Raw genomic sequence first — 27,364 nt, forward strand, 5'->3', positions numbered from 1 at the left:
TAAACTCTACTTTTCCTAAATAACAGTTTTTGAAATGAATGTAATTGGGCGGGTGGGCGGGGGGGCAGTTAGGGAGCCTTCTGAAGTGTGGCAATAGCAGTTACATTTTGAAAAAAAAAATGCTTTCCTTCTATTTGAGGAAAAGAAATTTATAGCATCTGCTCCAATGACAGAGTAAAAAGCGTCCTGGTTTGGTGTATTCCAATTGTACAAAGAGCCTTTCTACTTTGATGCTTTTGGCTTTTATCAATTGATTTTCATAAGGGTTAACCAACTAGGTGCTCAAAATTGCCACATACTTTCCTCGTACTTCAAACATAAAATCTTTCTGGCACCCAGAGCTAGGATCTGAAAATGCTAAGCATTAAGCAAAATGGATTAGTCTTCAGAAGGGGAGCTTCAGAGTGTTAGTGCCAGAGGGGTTAATGGAAAACAGTGTGTCATATTTGCCATTTCCCCTATATTATCTTGCCGAGAACACCTGCTTAATGAACTAGACATAAATTATCATAGTATAAGCACATTCTTTAATAAAAGACTGGTGGAAGCATTCCTTCTTGTTGAAATAATAAACTCAGAAAAATGATTTTGATGAAGTTTTCTCAAATTCTACATGCAAAAAATGTAAAAAAAATTGATTGATGACTCCACTAGATTTTTCTATTTCCTGGGAGTAGTAAAAATCATTTTATAATTTTAAGTGGATTATTTCAACTGGAATTTGAGATTTGGTTTATCAGGGTTGTAGGTGCTTTTGATTTATTAAATTCTTAAGCCTGTAAATGATCCTTTTATGATTTTTCCCCGTCATGTTTTTTTCACTTGTAGTAGTAATTCCTTAGTTTTCCTTTTTCAGTTTTCCCCTTTGAGATACAAATATATATCAAGATAAGGTACATATTGGGTAATTATTACTTTAGTTATTTATATCCAAAGATAAGAATTCTTTAAATATTCAATATATTTAACTTAATGATGCTTGTCATTAAATACAAGTTTTGCTAATTAGGAATATATGGATAAATATTGGTATTAAGTCCACATGTCATGCTGATGCATGATGCTTTTTTATTTTTTTTAAAAAAGATTTTATTTATTTATTAGACACAGAGAGAGAGATCACAAGTAGACAGAGAGGGGGAAGTAGGCCCCATGCTGAGCAGAGAGCCCGACGCGGGACCTGATCCCAGGACCTGATCCCAGGACCTGAGATCATGACCCAAGCCAAAGGCAGAGGTTTAACCCACTGAGCCACCCAGGCGCCCCGATGCTTTTTTCTTTTATGTTTTAATATTCTATTAGAATTCTGGAAAATTAGCTAGATGGAATCACTAAACCAAGTGGTATCTCTTTTTAAAAATGTTTTGTATTATGATAATGAAATGAAGTCTGCTCTGAAATAAATATTTCCCTTCTTCAAATCCAAAATATTTCTTCAGAGCATTGTTTATTTTTATTCCATTCATAATTCTGTAGTCCCTCCTAGTTCTTACTGCTTCTTATTCCCCCCTCCATCTTTGGCTAAAAAAATCTTCCATGATGCACACTGGATCATAAGTGGCATTAAAATCATAGGGGAAGACATTCCCAAACACTTTAGCCAAATATTTTCTTTCACTGAGAATTTGCAACTAATAATCTTCACATGAAACATCAAAAATTTATCTAAAATACTTTCTAAAAAACTGCAAAGTGGGGCTCCTAGGTGGCTCAGTCAGTTAAGTGTCAATACTCTTGATTTTGGCTCAGGTCATGATCCCAGGGTCCTGAGATTGAGCCCCATGTCAGGCTGCATGCTCAGCAGGGAGTCTGCCTGAGATTCTCTCTCTTTCTCTCTCTCTCTCTCCCTCTGCCCCTCCCCCCACACTCTCTGTATCTCTCTCTCTCAAATAAATAATAAATCTTAAAAAAAGAAACCACAAAGCAATGAAAGGTGATAACAGTTCTTCCCTTTGTTTTGTATTGTGTTGTTTCCAGCAATTTCCCTGTGTTAGAATATTTGATCTTAAGAGCTTTAGTGGCAATGGTACCCTGATTCCAAAGGCTGGCATCAAAATATAGGATACTTCTACATTGACAATTTATCATATAATCACCTAATTTACATTTTTAAATAGCTGGAATTATAATTACAATGAATTAGCAACAATTTTTACTTAGAAAAACTCATTTTTTTGTTGCCCTCTAAAATTGAAGTTTATTGGCAGAAGAGATGTTACTAGGTATTTTTAGATTCAGGATGTAGAGGTTCAAGGGAAACTATATCAGAAAACTGGGTATTATTGTTCTCAGAGGCAAAGGGGTTGAGATTATATTATGTCATCAATGTTATAGAGCCAAACACTTGTGGAGCTACTCTTCAGTGGCTTCAAAATGTCTACAAGAGGTTTAGGGTCCAGATTGGAGCCACTTCTTGGAACTCACTGGGAATAGAAAATATTCTTTGAATTTGATTGAATAACTATTTTTTTGTGATATAAAGGTGTTTTGTATATAAATTTGTTTATTTTGGTAAATAAATCATAAGCTTACTGTGGATTGTTAAGAAAGTAATAGAGACTTGTTAATAGGTTAAAAATCTTTCCCAATAGCTACCTATTTTGTTACTATTGATAATCATAGAATTGTGTTTCTGAGTCACATCCCTCAAGCCAGGTGATCTCCTTTGTATCAGTGCAAACTATATTTTGTACCCAAATGTTAAAGCAAAATTGTGTCTATACCTTGGTTTTGCTTGCACCTGAAAAAATATTTCATGTAACACATATACAGTCCAATTTTGATAAAATGGATTAGCACATATACAATCCAATTTTAATAAAAGTAGATTCTAGATAACTTAAGATGTCTATAAAGTAACATCTTAAAGCATAGTTTGTTTGTCTTGGGGATATAAGCTAGAAGTTACATAGTTTTATTATCTGTTGGTTTGAAAAGCTATATTCATACAAAGGATATGGATGGGAGGAAGCATATGTCAAGGGAACTCTCAGTTAAACAATTCATTAAATGGGCTTTATATTTAGTACATTGGGTTATGGTGAATGATATTTTGAGAAAATATTTCAAAAAGATATTCTGTGGGGGCTAAAGAAAAAAAATTTAATAAAAAACTTGAAGTATAAATGACTAGTAATTAGTGAATGCTAATATAATCCAATAAGACTTCAGGGGCTGAAAAGTTTTGGTGGTTTAAAAGACAGGCTTCTGGGCGCCTGGGTGGCTCAGTGGGTTAAGCCACTGCCTTCGGCTCAGGTCATGATCTCAAGATCCTGGGATCGAGTCCCACATTGGGCTCTCTGCTCGGCAGGGGGCCTGCTTCCCTTCCTCTCTTTCTGCCTGCCTCTCTGCCTACTTATAATCTCTCTCTGTCAAATAAATAAATAAAATCTTTAAAAATAAATAAATAAATAAAAGACAGGCTTCTGTTTTTTAGTTTGATGGATCTGCTTATCTTTATAAATACCTCCTATTTTTCACGGCTTTTCCATCCTTCTAACCTATGTACAGAGATTTTTGGAGACCTTCCCATTATGGAACATATTGTCATATTTTTAATTAGAAGTTCCAGCTTACAGATTTGAAAAGATTTTACATTTTTTATATTTTTCTTGGGAATTAGTATATGTGTCAAGAAATGCATCCCACAGTGAGAATTATGATTTATTAATTAACACTGGTTATGATACTAGCACTTGCCAAAATATCACAGTAGGAGAGAATATATATGAGAAACATAATTCAAACCCTGTCATTTTATGAACGGAGGGGCTTATATCATGCCATGCATTATAAAATCTAATAAAAATGAAGATTATTATGACCATAATGATTCTTTTTTCTCAATGTATTTTTTTGTTATTTTCAATTACATCTGTTTTAGTTTTTATTTCTTTTTAATTATGTACTAGACACTAAATTTTTAAGTTATAAATTTAATTTTGTTAATTTAAGATTACTAAAATTAATTCTTCAAGGCCCTTTAACTATGCACAAACTTTCTGTGGGAAGTTGAATTTTGATGTTAGAATTTACTCATTAGTAAATTTAAATGTCTTTAAGTAGCTGATGAAATATGATACATAATCAAATAGATTATGTATCATATTCACTATTTGATTTGTTTTACTTAAAAATCCTCCAGAGTTCTTGAAACACTGTATACACTGGAGAGAATGCAAAGGATTCTATTGTCAAGTCAAATATACACACAAAAAAGATCTTATATTCAGGGTATACCTCATTATTAACTATTCATTAGTCAAGGGGAACAGGTGAAGCAAGAAGATGTTAAGCTCCCCCAATATGATTCCTTAGCCCTTTGCTCTCTCACTGGAAGAAATGCTGACTCAGGTTAACAGATGAAGTATATATTGGTATTTCACTTAGGAAGAGCTTTTTAAGTCAGGAAAGATCTTAATTTTATGATCTGTCATAGCCTGAATGCCTTTTCCAAGTTCTTATGTTGAAGCTAGCCCTCAGTATAGCTATATTTGCAGACGGGACCTCATAAGGAAGTAATTAAGTTTGAATGAGGTCAAAATGGTGGGGTCCTAATTCAGTTGGTTTAGTGTCTTTACAAGAAGACACACCAGAGTCTGTTTTCCACTGGATATTTTTTCCTGATTTGTCAAAGTTTATTTGACCATAGAGTTGAGAGTCCATATCTGGACTCTCTACTCTGTTCCATTGGTCTATGTGTCTGTTTTTGTGCCAGTACCATGCTGTCTTGGTGATCACAGCATTGTAGTTAAGTTTGAAATCAGGTAATGTGATGCCCCAGCTTTGTTTTTCTTTTTAACATTTCCTTAGTCATTTGGAGTCTTCTGTTTCCATACAAATATTGATTGTTTGTTCCAGCATTTTGAAAAATGCTGGTGGAATTTTGATCAAGGTGGCATTGAAAGTATAGATTGCTCTGGCATACAGACATTTTAACAATGTTTATTCTTCCAATCCGTGAGCATGGAATGCTTTTCCATCTTTTTGTGTCTTCTTCAGTTTCTTTCATGAGTATTCTGTAGTTCCTCAAGTACAGATCATTTACCTCTTTGGTTAGGTTTATTCCAAGGTATCTTATGGTATAGAAGAGTGAAACTCAAGCACTCTTACATCATACACAAAGATAAACTCGAAATGGATGAAAGATCTCAATGTGAGGCAGGAATCTTATCAAAATCCTAGAGGAGACCATAGGCAGTAACTTCTTCAACATTGGCCACAGCAACTTCTTTCAAGACGTGTCTCCACAGGCAAAGGAAAAAAAAAAAAAGCAAAAATGAACTTGTGGGACTTCATCAAGATAAAAAGTTCTGCACAACAAAGGAAACAGTCAACAAGACAGAGCGGCAACACATGGAATGGGAGAAGATATTCATAAATGACATTACAGAAAAAGGGCTGATATCCAAGATCTATAAAGAACTCCTCAAACTCAACACCCAAAAAGCAGATAGTCATGTCCAAAAATGGGCAGAACGTATGAACAGACACTTCTCCAAAGAAGACTTAGAAATGGCTAACAGACACATGAAAACATATTCATCATCATTAGCCATCAGGGAAATTCAAATCCAAATCACATTGAGTTACTGGCTTACACCAATTAGAATGGCAAAGATTACCAAGACAGTTAACAAGTGTTGGAGAGGATGTGGAGAAAGGGGAACCCTCTTACACTGTTGGTGGGAATACAAGCTGGTGCAGCCACTTTGGAAAACAGTGTGGAAATTCCTTAAGAAATTAAAAATAGAGCTACCCTCTGACCCTGCAATTGCACTACTGGGTATTTACCCCAAAGCTACAGATGTAGTGAAATGAAGGGCCATCTGTACCCCAATGTTCATAGAAGCAATATCCACAATTGCAAAACTATGGAAAGAACCAAGATGCCCTTCAACAGACAAATGGATAAAGAAGATGTCATATATACAATGGAATATTATGCAGCCATCAGAAAGGATGAATACCCAACTTTTGTATCTACATGGATGGGACCAGAGGAGATTATGCTGAGTGAAATTGGTTAAACAGAGAAAGTCAATTATATGGTTTCACTTACTTGTGGAGCATAAGAAATAACATGGAGGACATTAAGAGAAGGAAAGAAAAAGTGAATTGGAGTAAATCGGAGGGGGAGATGAAGCATGAGAGACTGTGGACTCTGAGAAACAAGCTAAGGGTTTTGGAGGGAGAGGAGTGGGGGTATGGTTGAGCCTGGTTGTGGGTATTAAGGAGGGTACATATTGCATGGAGCACTGGGTGTGGTGCATAAACAATGAATCTTAGAACACTGAAAAAAAGAAAAGGAAAAAAAAAGACACCAGAGAACTCTCACTGCATATACACACTGAGGAAAGATATTGTGAGAATCCAGCAAGAAAGAAGCCAACTACACCTTAGGAAGAGACCTCTTAGCAGGGGCTGAATTTGCTGGTACCAATGATCATGGACTTCTGGCCTCCAGATCTGTGAGAAAATAAATTAATATTATTTTAAGCAACTCAGCCTATAGTTTGTTATAGCAGTCCTAGAAGGCTAACACATGCTCATATAGTTATACTGCTTTTGGGACACTTCCTAGGAAGTCATGGCTAATAAATTTATGGATTGCAGTTTTTACCATACCTGTCTTTGAAAACCAGGTATATTCTGATAAAAGGAAGGAAAGGAGTCTGCTGCCAGCAAAAATACTTTGAGTATATTTACAGGGAGATTGTGAGAAGGAACACATGCTTGCTTTCTTTTCTAGGAGTGTCCCCCACTAAAATCTCTTCCCAGATACAGGATAGAATGGATTGAAAATCTTTTGCTTATAATTCTTATTTCACTGTTTACACATTTCTTTTATTCTGTTTAAGATATGTTTGTTATGTGTTTGTTATCAGAACCTATAAAATAATACTTTTTAAAATAGTTGTATAGTTGGCTTATTATATGAAAACATTTAATTTTATAGAATTTTTAACATTGATAGACATCTCAAGTATTTGTTAACAAACTGCAACATGTTTTATATTTAACTATATTTGACAGTTAATTGTTTAAACATATTTATGCTCTTTCTCTCATCTTCATGGCCCTCTTTGATTTTGGGTTCAGCCATATGACTTGCTTTAGTCAATAGAATGGTCAGAAGTAGCTGTTTGCCAATTCCCAGCCCAGGCCCTGGGAAATCCTGCATGTTTTTGCTTGCTTTCTGGAGCTTCTGTTATCAGCCTGGAAGGAATATGGCCAGACTAACACTCTGGATTCAGGGAAAGAGGATGAGATAATGTGAAGCAAAGCCAGAGTTCTGTTGCTGGATCTAGGCTACATCAGACAAAGACCCTCAGATGTATGAGTAAGCCTCGTCTTAATCAGTAGAGCTGCTCAGATGAATTCAGTCTAGGCCAGTTAACAAATGGATGAGAGTAAATTATTCTTGTTTCATTAGAAATTTCTTTATTCTTACTTATTTTTATTAAGCACCAGCTTAATAATATATAAAATTCAAATCATCCTTCAATAACCCATTCTTCTCTCCCCCATACAAATTCTTAATAAAGAGCTCTTCAAGTGAAGACATGCTCTCTTCTCTCTTCTGTATAAAACTTTATCAAATAAGGGCAAAGAACTGTGTATATCTTGCTGTAAAATGCTGCCCACACCTGTGGAAAGTATCTGCCCAGGCTCTTTTCACTGTCCAGGTCCTGAAAGTCTCTTTTTCATGAGCTGTCTCTTTATAAAATAAGTCCACCACTTGCTATGTTTATCATTCTGAGGGTCAAAAATGTTGTCACAAATCTCTGTCCAGTTTCTTGTCTCAACTGCTGTAAGTAGGCCCTTAACACCTTACCTTCCTGTTTGTTTGCTGGGGTGGGATAGATTGCATGAAGTTTAAAACCAGGCTCTCCAGGAATGGGAAAATTACTGATTCCTAGTGCATACATTTCTTTTTCACCTTGGTTTTTGGAATTGCACTTTTGGAGATTCTTTAGACACTCAACAAAAGTGTAGAGAATTATATATATCAAGGTTCTATTAGCTTCATTCTTAATCTTATAGTTTTTTAATAAGACATTGGCCTTGAAGTAATAGATGGCTTCATCCACAATGCCTATATCTTTTGTCTCTCTAGGGATGGGTCCTTTGAACTGACTTCTGATAGGCAACAGTGCCATGTTTCTAATGATTTTGGTGTCAAGGTCCATGAGAGAAGAGTGGTAAGCTGGGATCTTGGTGGTGCCCGGGTTTCAAGCAAGACAAGGAAATTAGGGTTCGAGCCTGGCGCTTCCAGTCTGGTGGCTGGGGCTAAATTTTTCATGTTTTAAGTGACTGAATTTTAGAATAGTTTGTTATAGAGTATTTTGTGGTAGTGGCCACAAAATGTATGCCTAGATGAGGGATATATTTTTAGAACTAAAAATGTTGGGACAATGAATATTTCCTTCATTCAGTACATTATAGATTTCATTCTTTATTGATATTCTTAATATATGTTTCATGATAAAACTAAGTCAGTATGTGTCTCCATTTATAGTTCCCACATTTGGAAATTTATCCAAACATGATACAATCCTGAAAACATTAATCTTACTAGTCTTTTCTTATTTTATTTGTTAATTGCATCTTTCTATATATATTATAGACATGGATATCTTATTTTTACAGAAGCATGGAAGTTCAAGATTATATAGTCTACTGAAGTCAAATATATGAGCTCTGTCTCTACTGAACACTCTTCTTTATAGAAAAGTTCTAGGTGTGTATACCTTCCTGAAAAGAATTTGGTACGTTCTGTGTGCCCCCTTATTGCTATATGGAGCTTTAGGATTCTCTACAGTAGAACACAAAACTTAAATTCTACAAATAGTTAAATTATTAATGATGGTTTTTGGTCAGTGTTAAGTACTCCAGAAGTGAACTACATTTGCTAAACTTCTTACTTTACCCAAGAAAATATCTGTCTTCTCAGATTATTGATGCACATGGCAGTGTACATAATCAGAAATATAGTTGTGTTTTTGATACTTGCCAGAGAGTAAACTGTGGACCTGAGAGCTGCTCAATAGCTATAACCACATTGAAAAGAACTTTATTTGCTTAAGCATAGCTGATCCACCTATATCTCTAGACATTGTAAATACCTGTCAAGAGTTTCAGAGAATTGTGTTTATGTGGATCACACTGGTTTCCTACCTAGTTCCTTGTTACTGAATTGTTTGGTGAGTTGTCATCATCCTATTCTAAGAGATATTAGAAGAAACTTCTCTGTGAAGGTCACCGTACTTATTTTGAGTTGTTGATATTGTTTAGTATATAATAGGGCCCTCTCTTTGAAATCTCATAGTAAATATTTTTTTTTCATTCCTACTTGTGCAACCATATTTTTCTGTCTCAAATTTTCACATTTTAAATTCTTTGGGATTGTATGCTAACTGTATTTTTGAAAGCTACTCTGAGACTTATAATTACATAGCAAAGTATAAAATGTGGATGTAAGTAAAAACCTGGTTGAAGTGTGATTAAAGTGAGACAAACATCAGGATGCCCTTTCTATGTGACATTAAATTATGAGACAGAGATGGATTCTTCCACACACTTCATTCCTCTGCATAGCTATTAATTTAACTGCCTATTCTTTTTTGCACTAGGTTAATAAAAACAAATGTGTAGAACTGCTACCTGATTCTCTTTTCCTCTTTGGAATATAAAGGAGAAACTATGGTCCAGAGAACAGTTGTAGTAAATCTAAGTGAACTTAAATCTTTTAAAAGCAAATAATATTGTTTTGTGAGGTTTAAAGGCACAAGATAGAATTAAAGCAAAAAACAATAATGTATAAATGAGGAAGAATAGTAATTGGTGTTCTCATAGGATCAAAGAAGAGAATAAATATACTAGTTAATTTTCAGCGTTGATCCGTTATATATGTGTGTTGTAATTTCTAGACTAATCTTAAGAGAATAGAATACGGAGCATACAGTCCAATGTAGTAAAGGGAAAAAAAAATAGATTTTGAGAAAAAAATACCTACTCAACCAATGACCAAAAGGCAATAATGGAGAGAAGGAAAAGCAAAGAAGAAATATAATTGAAGTGAGAAATTAGATGGCAGATATAGACCCAAATATATCTGTAATTAAATTAAATGTGAATGGAATAAATGTTCCATGTGAAAGCTTAAAAAAAATCTGGCTTCATAAAATATGAATTTTAATTAAATGCTATTTAAAAGATCATATCTAAAGTATCAGAAATGAGAAAATTGAAAGTAAAAAGGTGAAAAATAGGGGCATCTGGGTGGCTCAGTTGGATAAGCATCTGCCTTTGGCTCAGGTCATGATCGGGGGTCCTGGGATTGAGCCCCACATGGGGTTCCTGCTCAGCAGGGATTCTACTCCCAACCCTTCTGTCCCCTCCCCCATGCTTGCTCTCTCTCTCTCTCTCTCTCAAGAAAATAAATAAAATCTTAAAGAAAAAAGGTGAAAATAATACAGTGCTATTTGGTGTGACTATATTAATATGACCCAAAATAAATTTAAAGTAAAAATCATTACTAGACATAAAGAAGGTCATGTTATAAGGAGAAAAAAAATAATCAAGAATGTATAAAAAATTTTGACTTATGGATCTTACAACAGCCTCAACAATTTTGATTGACAGAACCAACAATACCTTGTAAAATGTTTTGGAGTCATGGCATCTAAATGAAAATCCATTTTTTATTTATAATATTACATATTGAAACTTCCAGATATTTTCAGAAGTTTATGATAAACATCATTTATCTTATAGTTAGAAAATATGTTGAAAATGGCTATTTAATTTTCAAATGTCTATTATTTATAGATGTCAACCACAAAATTATCTGATAAAGTTTGATTAAAATTATAACCATATTTGTCACAGAGATTTAGTTTGTAGTTTTTCTTTGCTATTGCTGAAATGATTGATCATGTCTTGTTCTGGTGCTCTTAGTCTGAACTAATTCTTTTTATACTGTATTCCTTTTCAGTTTGGTATAAATATTTGTTTTTTCTTATTGTTGCATAGAGAAGCATTTGTTTAATAATTAGAGTCTGTGGATTAAGTATTGTGATAATAGATTGAAATTTAGATTTGGCTTTTTATTTTTAAAGCACTTTAGTTTTGGCAGTCTTTGTGATTTGAGGTGAGACCTCCCAGGACTTTGGCAACTGGATTTAGAAAAGGAAGGGACTAGAAGAAAAGATTGGTGGGCGCCTGGGTGGTTCAGTGGTTTGGGCTGCTGCCTTCGGCTTGGGTCATGATCTCAGGATCCTGGGATCGAGCCCCGCATCGGGCTCCCTGCTCCGCAGGAAGCCTGCTTCCCTCTCTCTCTCTCTCTCTGCCTACTTGTGATCTCTGTCTGTCAAATAAATAAATAAAATCTTAAAAAAAAAAGAAAAGATTGGTTAAGTCCTTGTTAAGTAACAATAGTAATAATAATGTTAATGCTAACAATAATCATTATAACTTCTGCTACTCTAACTTCTATGGCTCCTCTTAATGCTACTGTATATTGTATTCATTCATGTTTTAAAGATTATTGGTGGGGCACCTGGGTGGCTCAGTGGGTTAAATAAAGCCTCTGCCTTCAGCTCAGGTCATGATCTCAGGGTCCTGAGATTGAGCCCCACATCAGGCTCCCTGCTTCTCTCTCCTCTCTCACTGCCTGCCTCTCTCACTGCCTGCCTCTCTGCATACTTGTGATCTCTGTCTGTCAAATAAATAAATAAAATATTTTAAAAAAAGGTTAAGATTATTGGTTTGCAAACATTTTGAGCATATTCTAGATACTGTGTCGTTACTAGTTATATACATTGAAAATACAAAATTCGTTTGGGTAGACTGTCTCTTGTGGGGCAATTTGTTAAAGGAAACATTGATTTTAATATAATAAGTTTTGTTATTATTTTCTTTTAATTATTTAAAAAAGATTTATTTATTTATTTGTTAGAGGGAGTGTGTATATGAGAGTGGAGAGGGGTAAGGGAAAAAATATTCAAGCACTCTCCACACTGAGCATGAAGCCTGAAGAAGATGGAGCTCAGTCTCAGGACCCATGAGATCATGACCTAAGCTGAAACCAAGAGTAGGCCACTTAACCAACTGAGCCACCAAGGTCACCTATTTTGTTTTAGAATTTGTTTTTTTGTGCCTTCTTAAAAGAAACTATGTGAGATTTCTTTCTATTTACTTAATACTTATTTTATAAAATTTCTATTTAGTATTTATGTTCTTTAATATAGTCTTGCACTTTTCTATGGGATGTAAATATATAGTCCAGAGTTCTTGTAATTTAAGCTTCTTAATTTATAAATCTTTTAAATTATGTATTCTTTCCTCCCCCCCCCTAATTTATTGGAACTCCCATTGTTTTAAAATATTGATCCTTGTTATCTGGCAGTCTTGTTGAAGTCTTATATTAATTCTAATTCTTGTCTGTATATTATCTTGTGTTTATTATATAGATGATATCATCTATACATAATAGCACTCTTTACAATTTTTTTCAACTTTACATCTCTTATTGCTTTTTAAATTTTCTTTTTTTTTTAATTTGGATAAGACCTCATTATATAATGTGTTAAAACAATGGCCCTAAGTAATATCTTTGTCTTTTTTAATGGAAATGTTTCTAACAAATCACTGTGAAGGATGAGGTTTTCTGAGGGTTTTGTAAGTCCTAAAACCTTTCTGTTATACCATACTGCCTTAAAATATTGTATCTTTACATTTTTGAGAGAAAATAGACTTAATCATTTATGGTAGGAAAGTCAGTGATGCTCTTTGGAAATATGAGAAAATGTATGAATTCTCTCTACAGGAATAAAATGGACTTTTGACATCAACAGAAGTACTTTGTGTACAATTTTAGGGGCTCATGGGTCTGTTAAATATCCTTTAATGACTCAAAGTTAAGATTCTTTGGAATAAAATAAATTTATTCATTAAAATATTTAAGAAATTGTATGGACTACCCTTTATATGGCGATGACTAAAATGCCCTGGGTGTGTAGAAAAGAGAACACTGAAACCCATGAGCTCTAGATACTCATGATATAAAACATAAATTAATGTAGATGTTAAAATACGGTAAATGAGACTTTTGAGGAGAATATATGAATTCTTAGCTCAGTGACTTCTTTCTTTGAGTGTTTTAGTGAAAGTGCACAATCGAATTTCAGATACTATTTTGTTACAGTTTATAAGTTCCTGATATGAATAAATATTAGGCTGGGCAAATGAGAATGAGTTCATGTAATAATAAATGATTATATTCTATTCAGCCTCTCTACTCCCATTACTTTTTTCTTTTCTAAATTGCGCTATATATCATCATATTACACTGGTACATACTTAAGAGGCTTTATTTTGGTTCAGCCAACATATTGGCACTCAGTTTTTTATTAGCAGTTTTGCAAAAATGTCTGTAGGTCATTTTTCTCAAAAGGAATAAAGAATCCCTTTGGCTTTTTTGGAAGAAGCTTTGTCGGCCTTTGCCTTCTAAAACGTTGTTGACAAGTTGAAAATAAATAAATGCATAAAATGCTTTGGTTGAACTGATTGTAGTGATGGACAAGGCACCTTCTCGAGGGAAGTATGGCTGCAGGCTTGCTGCACTGAGGATGGATTTAAAGTCTGGAACTTTATCTTACCTGCAGTGCTTGTTGCCTCTTGGCATGAAGAGCAGATGATTATTTTCACTGGACCTCTCAGCTGCTTCTCAGGCCTCCTGCACATTTTACCAGTTTATATAAACTCAGAGGAGGCCTTCTGCCTGTGGCTGGATTAACCTCAGTTTTTCCTGGATCTTTAAAAGGAAGAAGTCAAATTGGTCCAAGCCTTCTTGGGTGTATTTCTATTCTATTGGTCTTTTAAAATGAAATTGCTTACACCTGTTTCTAGAGAGGTTTCAGGAGGGAATTTTCATGATTAATACATGCAGTGGCTTCCTCACTAACAGCTAATGCTAAAAAATAATACATAGAAATATTCTTTTTTTTTAAAGATTTTATTTATTTATTTGACAGAGAGAGAGCACAAGTAGGCAAAGAGGCAGGCAGAGAGAGAGAGAGAGGAGGAAGCAGGCTCCCTGCTAAGCAGAGAGCCCAATGCGGGACTCGATCCCAGGACCCTGAGATCATGACCTGAGCCGAAGGCAGCGGCTGAACCCACTGAGCCACCCAGGCACCCAGAAATATTCTTCTAAACTAAGTTTACAATATGTTTTGGGGCAAAACATAAGTAAATTTGCATATGGATTGTGACTATCAGCTCATACTTAAATTTTTATTTGTGTAAGAAGCTAAAAGATTTGGGGAAAGAACAACTATTATACAATATAATAAAAACACTCAGTACATCTATTACTACAGAAACTTAGGATAGCTCATCAACCGACTAACCATCGTATATGATCTTGGATATAGCTATGTTATATGCCAATCAGATTCTTACCTAGGATTTGTAAAATTAACTAGCTAAAAGATTTGGGGAAAGAACAACTATCATACAGTATAATAAAAACACTCAGTATATCTATTACTACAGAAACTTAGGACAACTCATCAACTGACTAATCCTCAGTATATGTATGATCTTGGATATAGCTATGTTATATGTCAATCAGTTTCTTACCTAGGATTTGTAAAATTAACTATTAGTTAATTAAATTAAAATGAAATCCATTCCATAGTTTAGTTATGAGTTATTCCTTTAATGTTTAATGTTTACATAAACTGTTGGATCATTAGTTCATGCCCAGTCTTGAACTGATCTAAGACTTGAAGCCTTGATTTTTTGTTTCATCAATATTTAATTGACTGAACTCTTTTCCTCTTACAGTGTGAGTGAGTGTAACATATTCTTTATTGCTAAAGTTATCCGTTGTGCTTGGCGTTTTAATTTACTTTCTTAAACTTTTTAACCAAGGACTATTTCAATTCAATTGAGCATACTTTATCACACTTTTTCAGATGATAACATTTTCTCTTTGAAGTATTTTTTTAAATTTTTATGAAACTTGAGAATATTTTCCATCTAGTTTTAGCTTACTAAACATGACATTGAGGTCATACAAGAATCATTCTCGGTATGAATGATTTCTGTATAAATGTATCATGCTTCTAGATGTCAAGTAGAAATGATCCAATATGAGTCATCTTCATTTATCTAATTGATCATTGGTATATGTGACTTATTTAGAATTAAGCATATTAATATAAATTATTATATCTTAGAGAATATTTATTACAAATTACCTGTCATCACCCTTCCCTCCATCCTCCAAATGTTGTTACTCTTCATTAAGTGGTGGGATGGAGTAAGAAGCATCATGTTGAGCCTGCTGTTTACATAGGAGGGTAGGAAGAGATGAATTTTTGTCATATACTTCTGCATATGCTATTTTACTATATGTAAATTGACCTGATTTACAATGAATAGTACTGAAGTTATTGATGTCAAATTAACCATTATTCCTAATACAATTTAATTATGATGCTGTGACTTGTAAAAATGTCTTATGACTTCTCAAGTATTTTCTTTTTCTTATTTTATTCTCATCAAGTAGATGATGAGTAAATGATGTTCATATGTATTTATTAAGTAATATGGTGAAGATGAAAAAATAGTTTTTCTGAAACCCATCTAGCCATCTTTCAGTTACATTGTTGTTAAATATATTTTAAAGTTTCACTGAAATTAAGTGAAATCATTACCTGTATTTGGAGCTTAATTTGTTTAAATCAGACATTTCTATACCATCTTTATGTTTTTTAATTTGATTTTATTTTTTCAGTGTCTGTACCATCTTTAACATAGACTTTAGCTGATTAGTACAGAGGATCCATAATTCTTTTTTTTTTTTAAAGATTTTATTTATTTATTTGACAGAGAGAAATCACAAGTAGAAGGAGAGGCAGGCAGAGAGAGAGAGAGGGAAGCAGTCTCCCTGCCGAACAGATAGCCCGACACGGGACTCGATCCCAGGACCCTGAGACCATGACCCGAGCCGAAGGCAGCGGCCCAACCCACTGAGCCACCCAGGCACCCCAGGATCCATAATTCTTGACAGCAGTGCGGCTCTAACCAAGAGATGTCTTTTGTTTGTCTCATGTACCGTTTTATATTTAAAAATGGGAAATTTATATACAAATCTGGATTCCCAGCTTCTCTTGAAAAGTGAGAATATTGGGTAACAAAGATTTTATGTCTCTTTGTGGAAATCATCAAATAGTGCTAAAGAGTTGCTGTCTCCTTGATAGAAGATACTGTTTTCAGTAATTCAGTCCTTTGTGTCTTCCTGACATTGATGCAGTGTCAGCTGTAGAACTAAGAACAAAATATGATTACACTGTATTACCAGAATTCGTACATGAGACTCACTTTCCTCCTTTGCGTTATAAGCCTGACTACCATAGGCAGTTGATTTGTGACACCTGCTTACATCACTTACTCCTACTTTTGGTTTGTTTATATTGAGTTCTTATTTAAACTTCTGAATATTTGCACATCTCTTCAATAATAGTGTTCCTAGGGGCATCTGGGTAGCTCATTGTGTTAAAGCCTCTGCCTTTGGCTCAGGTCATGATCCCAGGGTCCTGGGATCAAGGCCCACATCGGGCTCTCTGCTAAGCGGGGAGCCTGTTTCCTCCTCTCTCTCTGCCTGCCTCTCTGCCTGATTGTGATCTCTGTCTGTCAAATACATAAATCTTACAAAAAAATCTTAAAAATCTTTAAAAAAACAATAGTGTTCCTTTCTGGAGAATCAGATAGGATTGCCTTATGAATGTCATCTTCATCCTGCAAAATATTTCTTGGGGACTTTTAATCTCAGCTTCACAGTGAAAAGTCTTACATTTATATACCTAGATTTCTTTCTCTTTTTTGGTGTTTAGGCTTCTGTATCTCACTTTCTGTTGCACATCTCCATTTGGGTATAGTGTAGATAGCTCTTATTAAACTGATTTTTTTTCATACAGTTTTCCAGATATGATTTTCCTTCTATATTTCTGAATGCAGAGTATGGTAACATCATACTGTAGCCACTAAAAATTAGAAACACTGAAGTTTTCTGTCTCTCATTCTTTTTCTCAGTTTCTAAGAGCTAAAAAATATGCAGTATTATTTGACCTCTCGAATTGACCATTGACTTAAAAGATACTTATCATCTATGTATGTACTAGAAATGTACAATGAATACAATTAAAATGAGAAAATTATCCTGCTTTCCATATGTTCCTAATTAGACCTATGAATAGGAAAGTACAACTTCATGTGATATGAAAAATGTTAGACTTATGCAGAGGATGTTACAGGACTCAGAAGAGTGCCTTGTAGGGCATACTGAGGGAGACTGGTATGGGAAATAGTGATGTTGCTTTAAATCAATGATGTTTCAGTAGAATTAGTCAATGATGACCTTGGGCAGGGGGAATTCCATGTAAAGAGCATAACCTGATGAAATAGAAGGGATGGTAGATGTAGGAAAATTTATAAGCAGCATGGTTTGCTTGAGGATACAAAGATATGTAGTAGATAAACTGGAGAAACAGGTAGAGATTACATTATGAAAGGCCTTGCATAGGGGCACCGGGTGGCTGAGTTGTTAAGTGTCTGCTTTCAGCCCAGGTCATGATCCCAGGGACTTGGGAGCGAGCCCCACATTGGGCTCCCTCCTCTGATGGAACCCTGTTTCTCCCTCACCCACTTCCCCTGCATGTGTTCCCTCTCTTGCTGTGTAATAAAATAAAAAAAAAAAATAAAAATAAAATAAAATAAAAAAGTAATAAAATTTTTAAAAAAGGCATTGAATAAAAATAAAATAATAAATAAATAAATTAATTAATTAAATAAAATTTAAAAAGTAATAAAATCTTAAAAAATAAAGGCCTTGAATAACATAGGAAGAACTTAGTTGATATTCTCAGAAGATCTGAAAAAAACATTTGGGCAAAGGTATAGAGTCAGAGATGCAGTTTAGTAAGAATATGGTTGAGTGTTTTTATTTGGTACAAAGCTTGAATGGACAAGTCCAATTAGGGAGATAAAGCATTAGTTATGAAATCAAAGTGATGTGTAACAAAATGGTTATAATAAAGAAATAGAGATTTGATCTGATAAATATTTAGAAGGTAAAATATATATTATATAAACATACATTCAAGATATTTTTGGGAAGTTATGACTATGATTTTTTTAATCTCTTGACATGCAAAAATAATTCTCAGTGTATTTTTCCTCTTCATATATCCACTGTTTTATTAATAAAGAAAATACATGTATATATGCATGCATATATAAGAGTGAAAGGAAGTCAGGCATTTCACCAAGAAGCAGAATCCTGCATTTTACATTTAAGAAACATGTTTTCTTTTAGACTGTCATAGGGAAGAATCATTTTACTGTCTCAGTTTACAAATAGCACTTACTTATGAGAGAGTGGTTCATAAGTCAGAAATGTTCCTAGCAATGACTGTTGCAATTCTTCAGCAATCAACTAACAAGCATATAGATTTGTCAAATGGAATGCTAAAGCACAATTTTAAATTGTGAGGTAGTGTTCTTATAAAGCCAGTATGATAAATGGCTTTTACTCATTAGTTTTAGGAAGTTTTATTTTTGTTTTAAAGATTTTATTTATTTGAGAGAGAGAGAAAGCAGAGAGAGAGGAAGAGAACAAGAGCACAAGCTCATGGGAGACTGGGTTGGGGTGCTGTAGGAGAAGCAGACTTGCAGCTGAGCAGAGAGCCCGATGTGGGGCTTGATCCCAGGACCTTGGGATTATGACCTGAAGGTAGATGAGCTGAAGGTAGATGCTTAACTGACTGAGCCACCAAGGAACCCCTAGTTTTGAAGTTTTAGACCTTTAATTAGTTTAATTCTCCCTCTCTAACATATGGGAGGAAGCTCTCTGGATTTACTTTTATAACTTATATTTTACATGTTATACAATAAATCCACATTTACTGCAGAACACTTTTGAAAATATGCATAAGATAATGAGGCAAAAGTAAAGTCTTTTATACTCCCATTACCCAAAACAAATCCTCTTACAATTAGGAATATACAGTTCCATTGTTCATAGATACCCACATATACAAATACACACACACACACACACACACATATGTATGTATATATGTATAGAAGGAGAGAGACAGAGAGAAAAAGGAAAGAACGACACATTTGTTATCTATAATTTTCTTATTTATAACCACACTACTTGAATATTTTATAGTTTATAAAATCCTGCATTTTTTGTTGAATAGCTGTTTTTAATATTTTACTATTGTCAATAGTATACCAATATATATTCCTGTAGCTAACATTTTTGCTATATTTGTCATTATTTCCCTGGGATTAATTTCTAGTGTAAAGTATAATCATTAAGCAAAACATCTTTTAACCTTTAAAATATATTTTGATACATATTGCCAAATACATCAATTGGTTTATATTTCCAAGTTGCTCTCTTGGAAAATTGCATTGTCACCAACAGTGAGGGAGACTGTTGTTTTCCACAGACACTTCAGATTTTGATACTAGCATAGGAATATTTTCAAAAACATTTAAATTACATTGATTTAAGTAACCTAAGAAGTTAAACACTTATGTTTATTCAGTGTTTAAAATTTCTCTAGTAATAACCTTTATACATTTTTAAAATCAGGGTTTTTGTCTGTTCCTTACAGATTTATATAAAGCCTTAAATTAAAAAGATACCATTACATTTTGTTCAGTTTTCGCTAATCAGTTATTGTCTTTCTTTTTTTTTTAAGATTTTATTTTTTTGTCAGAGAGAGGGAGTACAAGTAGGGAGTGTCAGGCAGAGGGAGAAGCAGGCTCCCTTTCCCTCCCCCCACCTTGTGCGTGCTTACTTTCTCTCTCTCTCTCAAATAAATAAATAAATAAAATCTTAAAAAAAAACACTTAAATACTGTTAGGAAAGATCTCAGAAAGATTATATACATTCCCATGTTTATTTTAGCATTTATTCAGGAGAGCCAAAATTTAGACACGCCATTAATGTTCATCTATGGACATTAGTGGATAAAGAAAATGTGGTTTGTACATACAATGGAATGTTATTCAGCCTTAAAAAAAAAAAAAAAGGAATTCTGCCATTTGCAGCAACGTGGGTAAACCTAGAGGATAGTCTACTAAGTGAAATAAGCCATTTCAGAAGGATAGAGAGTGCATGATACCATTTATATGAGGCATCTAAAATAGTTGAACTCAGAGCCAGAGACTAGGATGGTGGTTGCTAGGAGATGGGGGACGAGGATACAGGAAGTTAAAAATCAAAAAGCACCAAGTTTCAATTATATAAGATATGACCTAGACATCTAATTTACAAGATTATATTTATAATTAATAATACTATATTGTATGCTTAAAAATTTGCCAAGGGGATAGATATTATATTGTGTTCTTATCACAAAAAATAAAATGGAGGGCAGCAGGAAGCTTTTGAAGGTGATGGATATGTTTATGGCATAGATTGTGGTGATGGTTTTATGGGTATATGCTTATAACTGATCAAGTCATATACATTAAATATGTACAGCTTTTTGTACATCAGTCATACTTCAGCAATATGATTGTAAAAAAGTCTTTCAACCTTATTACTAGATAAGGGCACAGCTGTGTCAATAAGTGACCAAAGACAATGAAATATTCAATAACCAAGATTAACAGACAATAAGCTGGAAAAGTTAGACTTATTGGCCCTGTGTTTCCCTGTTGCAGACTGATTATTTATTTTCAAAAAAAAATTCAAATCAATACTGTGATTTTCTCCACTTTTTGTGTCACTCTGCCTCTCTTTCTTTTATTGCTCTCGAAAGATTTTCTCATTTGAGGGCCCCAAAGATCAGCTCTGATAAGCTATATTGCCTTGGTGTCTTTTCTTGTCACTTTTGACACTGATTGACCCTATCTAGCTCAGGGAAGTGGTAATACACTACTTTAGTCTTACTCTTATCCTTGCTTCTTTTGTGACAAAAGAAAAGATTATGACCCTCTTGATAAAAGTTGAACAAGTGTCTGTGGGCAAAATATGAAAACTAGCAGAAAATGTCTCTCTTCACACATTTTCAAGTTCTTCCTCAAGAGTCATGTGATTAAATGCATGAATTTTATTCTCCAGCACATAGAAACTTCATGGTCGTTAGTCCTCATTGTGTCCTCAGAGATATTTATATATGAATTTCCAGGAAATTTAATCTGGTTCATATGACTAAAGGAATCTGATAAAAATGGACTGTTGCTTCATAATACTAATAACATTAGAATATCAGAGGAATTTAAGAATATATAGAGAATAATTTTTATAGGACACTTAATTGGACTAGTGTATTTTGTAATAAACTATGTTGTTTGGCAAGTTTTTGAATCACATTACTTTAGAATTCTTTTTATTTATCAGTTGCCAAAATTGAGAGAGCTTATCAAAGTAACGTAGATTTAGGGAGTCCAAGTTGGTCAAGGGGAGAGGCACAATAGACAACCATTATCATGGTAGTTTTAGTACTCTTTGGTCTGCCTTCCTGTCTTTTCCAGTCCTTCCTTTTCTCCATCTTTACTCCATTAGGTCTTTGCCTTTGAGTGACTCAACTGCCCTCCAAGACTCTGGGTCATTGGTGACTGACTGTTTCTGAAATTCAGTTATTAAACGGTTTCATGATTCCTGAGTGACCTGCTTATGGTAACAACAAAGTCATGGTTTCTTGTTGGGAATTCTTTCCTTCATTGACTGAGTTACTTCACTTTCACTGTAAAATATGTTCCAAAAATCTCCGGTTTTTCTCTTCCAAGCATGTGCACACATACATGCACACACACATGCAATGACTTCTATTTAACTTAGCCTCTTATTCTGTGCTTTCCCTTCGGTGATATCTATGAATTTATATTTCTTTTTTGTTTTAAAAGAATAAAGCAGAACTCTCCTTTTCAGAATTATTCACAGTATGTAATTTGAATTCTTTTGATATTTTAAAATTAAATTGGTTTGAAAAGTATAAGAAATGGAAGAAATTTTAACTAGCTCCATCTGTGCATAAAGATGAATGAATATATTAAATTTCAGGAAAAAAATTATCACCATACCTAAGACCTTGGAATAATAATCAAAAAGAGAACTATCTTCAGTTCATTTGAAAAAAAAAAAAGAGAAAGAATTCGCACCAACCCTAAGTTATTTCTGTCATTTAAAGATTGATAAGTTTTAAAACCTGAAAATGTTAATACCATTCAGTTCTTATCAAAGTAAGAATATAGAACAGTTCTTAATTTGATATTGTACTTCTAGAAGTTGGTTGTTCAGTGATTTAGGACTCTGCCATTTGCATATGGATTTCATTTGTTTCTAAGATATCTTTGTTTTGTCAAAAGAGTATAAAATTAATTATATTGATTTAATATCATGTCTTATTAGTTACATATTTTGATTTTTCTCTTTTAAATACCATTTCATCTTGACTAAATATTTCTTCTGTTTTGGCATGTATAATGTGAAGCCTTTTTACCAATAAATAATTAATATTATGGAGCTTTAGCTTATAATGTAATAATTTTCTTCATCTAAAATGTGATGAACTGCTCTGCATTCTTCAGCTGTACACATGAGGACAAGGATATGTCAGTTGTTGACCCATTGCCAAAAATGTCCTTGATATGGATGGATCAACCTCTTTCTCTTTCTCTCAAAATCCCTCTCTCTCCCTCTCTCAAGATATCTTATCTTGATTTACTTTGTTGTTGTTTTACATGGTACTTAAAACCTTCTAACATTGTATGTTCTTTACTTATTCATATTTATTTTTATTTACTGCTTTTCCTGGTTTAATTTTTTGGGAGGCAAGGTACAATTATGGAAATTGTTTAAACCTTGCAACTCAATTTATATTAATTTTGTCATCATTAAAATGATATAAATAGCAACAATTTGAGTTGGTTAAACTACTGCCTTCGGCTCAGGTCATGATCCCAGGGTTCTGGGATCGAGTCCCACATTGGTCTCTCTGCTCAGCGGGGAGTCTTTTCTCTCTGCCTCTGTCTGCTACTGTGCTTGCTTGTGCTCTCTCTCTCTGACAAATAAAAAAAATTATTAAAAAAGAAATAGCAAAAGTTTTATGACATCAGAACAACTAAGAATGAAAGCGCAGATGGGAGAGAAAACCTTGTGTAAATTGATACAAAAATCTACTTAAAATCAGCAAAACAAATTAGAATATGGAAATTACTTAGATGAATCAAGCTAGAAAAAATGAATGGGAGGCAGAGGAACAGAAATTAGCTTGTCTTATAAAATATGTATTTAAGAAAAAAAGATTATGTTGAGCATAATGTATTAGGTATATTCATCATGACTGCCCACAATATTCATAAATGTACTATATCCCAAATTTCTATAAACTATAATGGAGTTATATTTCTATATATTATTATTATTCCTATAAATAATGTTATTATTAAGTTTTTATTATTTATGTTTTTATTATTTATATTTTTATTATTAAGTTTTATTATTAATAAGTTATTATTCCTATAAATAATGGAGCTCAAAGAAGTTTCTTTTTCAAAAACGTACTCTATATAGCCTCTAACTCTAGAAGGAGTGATTTGAAGAGAGAAATATTAAACTATTTTACTGGTATGGACTGTGTTTGATATGTCCAAGAATAACTTCACTAGACAAGTAAAATAGGCAGAAAAGACTTTATTCATGAGTTTTGCAATAGGGGATAGAAATTGAACCGAATTGTTCTGTAAGAAAAAATGAGTTTTTAAGCATGCTTGGGTCCAGTAGAAAAGTACTATAGGGGGTACCTGGTTGGTTCAATCATTTGAGCGCCTGCCTTTGGCTCAGCTTGTGATGCCAGGGTTCTGGGATCGAGTCCCGAATCAGGCTCCCTGGTCAGTGGGAAGCCTGTTTCTCCCACTCCTCCTGCTTGTGTTCCCACTCTCCCTGTGTCTCTGTCAAATAAATAAATAAAATCTTAAAAAAAAAAGTACTATAGGGCTTTAGGGAGAAGGCTGGCAGTGTGATTACATGGAGTCTGCTCCTTGTTGGAAGTTAGGCTCCTATCCTCCCAGAGACTGGTTGATAGGGGCTCCATCTTTCTTGAGCTTTACATTTTTAGGGATTGGCTCCCAGGGCCTTGAGAAAGATATTCCGGGTTGTAAAACTGACAAGAGTCTAAGAAGATTTATATCTCAAAGGAGCTGAGAAATAATTTACAGTTTTAAGTTTTCTAAAATAAATATTCTAAGGAAAGAGAGGTCAGGGGCCTATCTTCAGAAGGAAACTTGTTGTTAATCCAGCTCAGAGGAATCAGGCCATCTCAGATAAAAGAAACTGCTCAGATCTTTACAATAATCTATCCTTTTTTTTTTTTTTTTTTTTCTTGTAGTGACAATTGTTTGCAACCCAGAGGAAACCGTTCTTTTGCTCTGGCTCATTATAGAGATGTACAGGTAAGCCTGATTCCAGTGTAAGAATTATATTCAAGGGAATTTTACTTTTTCCTGATATTCAGAGTCATAGCAAATGAGCATGCCTGGTCTGAGTGCTCAAAACATTAAAAATCTTGATATAATTCTGTAACACAAAATACTAACAATGAAGAAAACTATTTATGGTAGAATTTTATGATAGAATCTTACAGTAGAAGAAATACTTATATGAATATTATTTGTTAGATATCAACATTATGTTTGTTATATCTAAATAATGGGGAATTATTAAAAATAGTCAACATAAAAAAAATACCTGAGGATCTTGTTTACCTTGTGTTCATAGCTGGATATTAGGAATAACTCTGGATATATCTTCTTCAAGTGAATAAAAACAAACCAATACAGAAATCTGTAATCTAGTATATCCTCAAGTAGGTAAATTTTTCTGTTTATATATGTTAGATCTACCTATTTATACAAGTAGACATTGCCTATATAAAGAAGAGTACCCATATAGTACTGTATATGATATTTTCTGTTACATTATTTAAGAAGGAAGGATCTATTTGAATTCTTTTTTCTCCAAATAAGTTGGACATACATTAATATATAATTTAAAAATCAATATGGATATCTTCTATTAAAATGTTGGGATTGTGGTTACTATATTTAAATTACTATTAAAATTGTGATTTTAATTAAAGCTATCTAATTGTAGTAGAAACACATAGAAACATATATTTCATAGTTTTGCTTGTTGCTGGGAAGTTTGGATTTAGACTTAATGTTTAATCATTAGTCTTAGGGATTGATCTATTGCTTATTTTGTGCCATTGGTTCTAGATAGCCAAGGAAAGACAAGCCTCCCCTGGGAAGGTGTTTTAGAATCTCTGTGTTCATGAAATTTTTCATCATATTATTGCATGAGTTTATAAAAATGTTGAGAAAACCGTGTGTTTTATTTATTTAAAAATTTTTTGTGTGTATTTTATTTTCTGAAAGTTTAATAACCTTGTTATGTGCATGGCTTTTATTGATTTATCTCAAATTCTTTTAGAAGAACAATTTATATTACATACTCTTTATTCCAATAAGTGTACATTTTCTCCTTGAAAAGTACTATGTAATTAAAAAATAATATAATTTTAGAAATAGGACATGATTATATTCAACAAACATCTATTGAGCACTGTAACATGAAATATGCTAGAGACAGAAATATGAATGACCAGATTATTTTTCCTCTGGTCAAACTTGGTTGGAGATGAATATTTGAGGGGATCATTTCAGTAGAGTGTTGTACATGAGAAATAGTATTTGCAGAGATGTTAAACCTAATGGACTCTGGAGCCAGACTAATTGAATTTGGATTCTCAGCTTTGTAAGTGACTAGCTGTGTGGTCTTTGGCAAGTTAATTAACCTTTCTGGGTTTCTATTTCATTACACATAAAGGAATGAAATTAATTAATTAATTAATTACACATAATTAATATAAATTACATGTTTTGCCTAGAGTTTGAGTTATATTGTTAATCAAATATAATTTATCATTCTGATTAGTGGTGCCAGGATTGGTGAGAAAAGTTAGGGATGACTTTCTGGAAAGGTCTCTCGCAGAGATGATTCTGGTTCTTGAAGACTAAAAACTTCTCTAAGTGAGGAAGGGGATTGTAGAGAGAAAGCCAGGAATGGAGAGGAATGAGAAGTTGACAAGGATGTGATGTTACAATCTTGAAGTGCTATCAGTTTTATATGATAGAATTTTAAGGTATAATGTGGGGGATGGAATAGGGAACACTAAAGAAATAAGCAGGAAGTTGATCATGAAGGATTTGTATGTTCGTCTAGGGAGATTAAACTTTAACTTGTAAGTGATGGATAAAATTAAACGTGCTTTTTAAAAAAGGGAGTGAGGGACACCTGACTGGCTCAGTGGGAAGGGCACATAACTATTTATTTCAGGGTCCTGAGGTTGAGTCCCATGTTGGGTGTAGAGATTACTTAAAAAAAAAAAAAGATAAACTTTAAAAAATACAATTAGAGGGGCACCTTGGTGGCTCAGTTGGCTAAGCAGTCAAATATTGATTTTAGCTCAAGTCATGATCTCAGGGTCATGATAATGAGCCTTGTGGCAGGCTCTGTGTTGGGCACGGAGCCTTCTTAAGATTTTGTCTCTCCCTCTGTTCCACCCCCCGACCATGCATGCACTCTCTTTTTCTCTCTCAAAACAATGAAAAAAAAATTTAGAAATAAAAGGGAGTGAATTGCTAGATTGGATTTTGTGTAAGTCTCTCTGGGTACAATAAGTTGAGAGAAATAAGATGGAAGGCAGAAAGCAGGCGATTAAAAATGAGGCTATTAAAAATATCACTCAATAATATAGATTAAGTTACTTGATTGTCATAAAGATTAATTTACAGGTCTTTTACTTTTGAAATAATATTACTTATTTGATCTTTTAAAATTTAAATGAAAGGAAGGTGAACAAACTCTCATGGGAATAGCATAAATGGGAGAAGAAAGTTGACATTCTTACTGCTAATATTTCCCAGAAAAAAAAGTTGACTGTTTATTATATAATCATTACAAAGATTTCTATGTGTTTTTGTAAGAAGTTTGTAAACATCCTATGTTATAATTAGACAGATAGATGCAAAATTAATAACATCATTTCTTCCCTTTTCTACCTTGTAATATCAGTAGTCGTAACAGTGGTGGCAGCAGTAGTGTTCTTATAACTTATTTGGTTAGGGGAATTGGATTATATTTGAATTAAATAATAAAGTTAAAAAGCATTTAGTTTCATATGTATTCATTTGAGTAAGCTCTTGCATCAAGCTTTGTTTTTCATTTTACTGTTTACATTTTTCTTTGTGTATTGAATAATAT

At 33.6% G+C, this 27,364-nt stretch overlaps 1 long non-coding RNA gene and 1 pseudogene across 1 annotated transcript in view; one reads left to right on the top strand and one right to left on the bottom strand.

The window, feature by feature from the left end:
- Window positions 1–27,364, top strand: part of LOC132013175 (uncharacterized) — a 1,013,735-nt gene that overhangs the window by 387,778 nt on the left and 598,593 nt on the right. The gene's annotated exons all lie outside the window — the stretch shown is intronic.
- LOC132013357 (actin-related protein 2/3 complex subunit 3-like) lies at window positions 7,678–13,749 on the bottom strand (annotated as a pseudogene).

Source organism: Mustela nigripes, chromosome 3 (genome assembly GCF_022355385.1).
Source record: "Mustela nigripes isolate SB6536 chromosome 3, MUSNIG.SB6536, whole genome shotgun sequence".
Taxonomy (NCBI): domain Eukaryota; kingdom Metazoa; phylum Chordata; class Mammalia; order Carnivora; family Mustelidae; genus Mustela; species Mustela nigripes.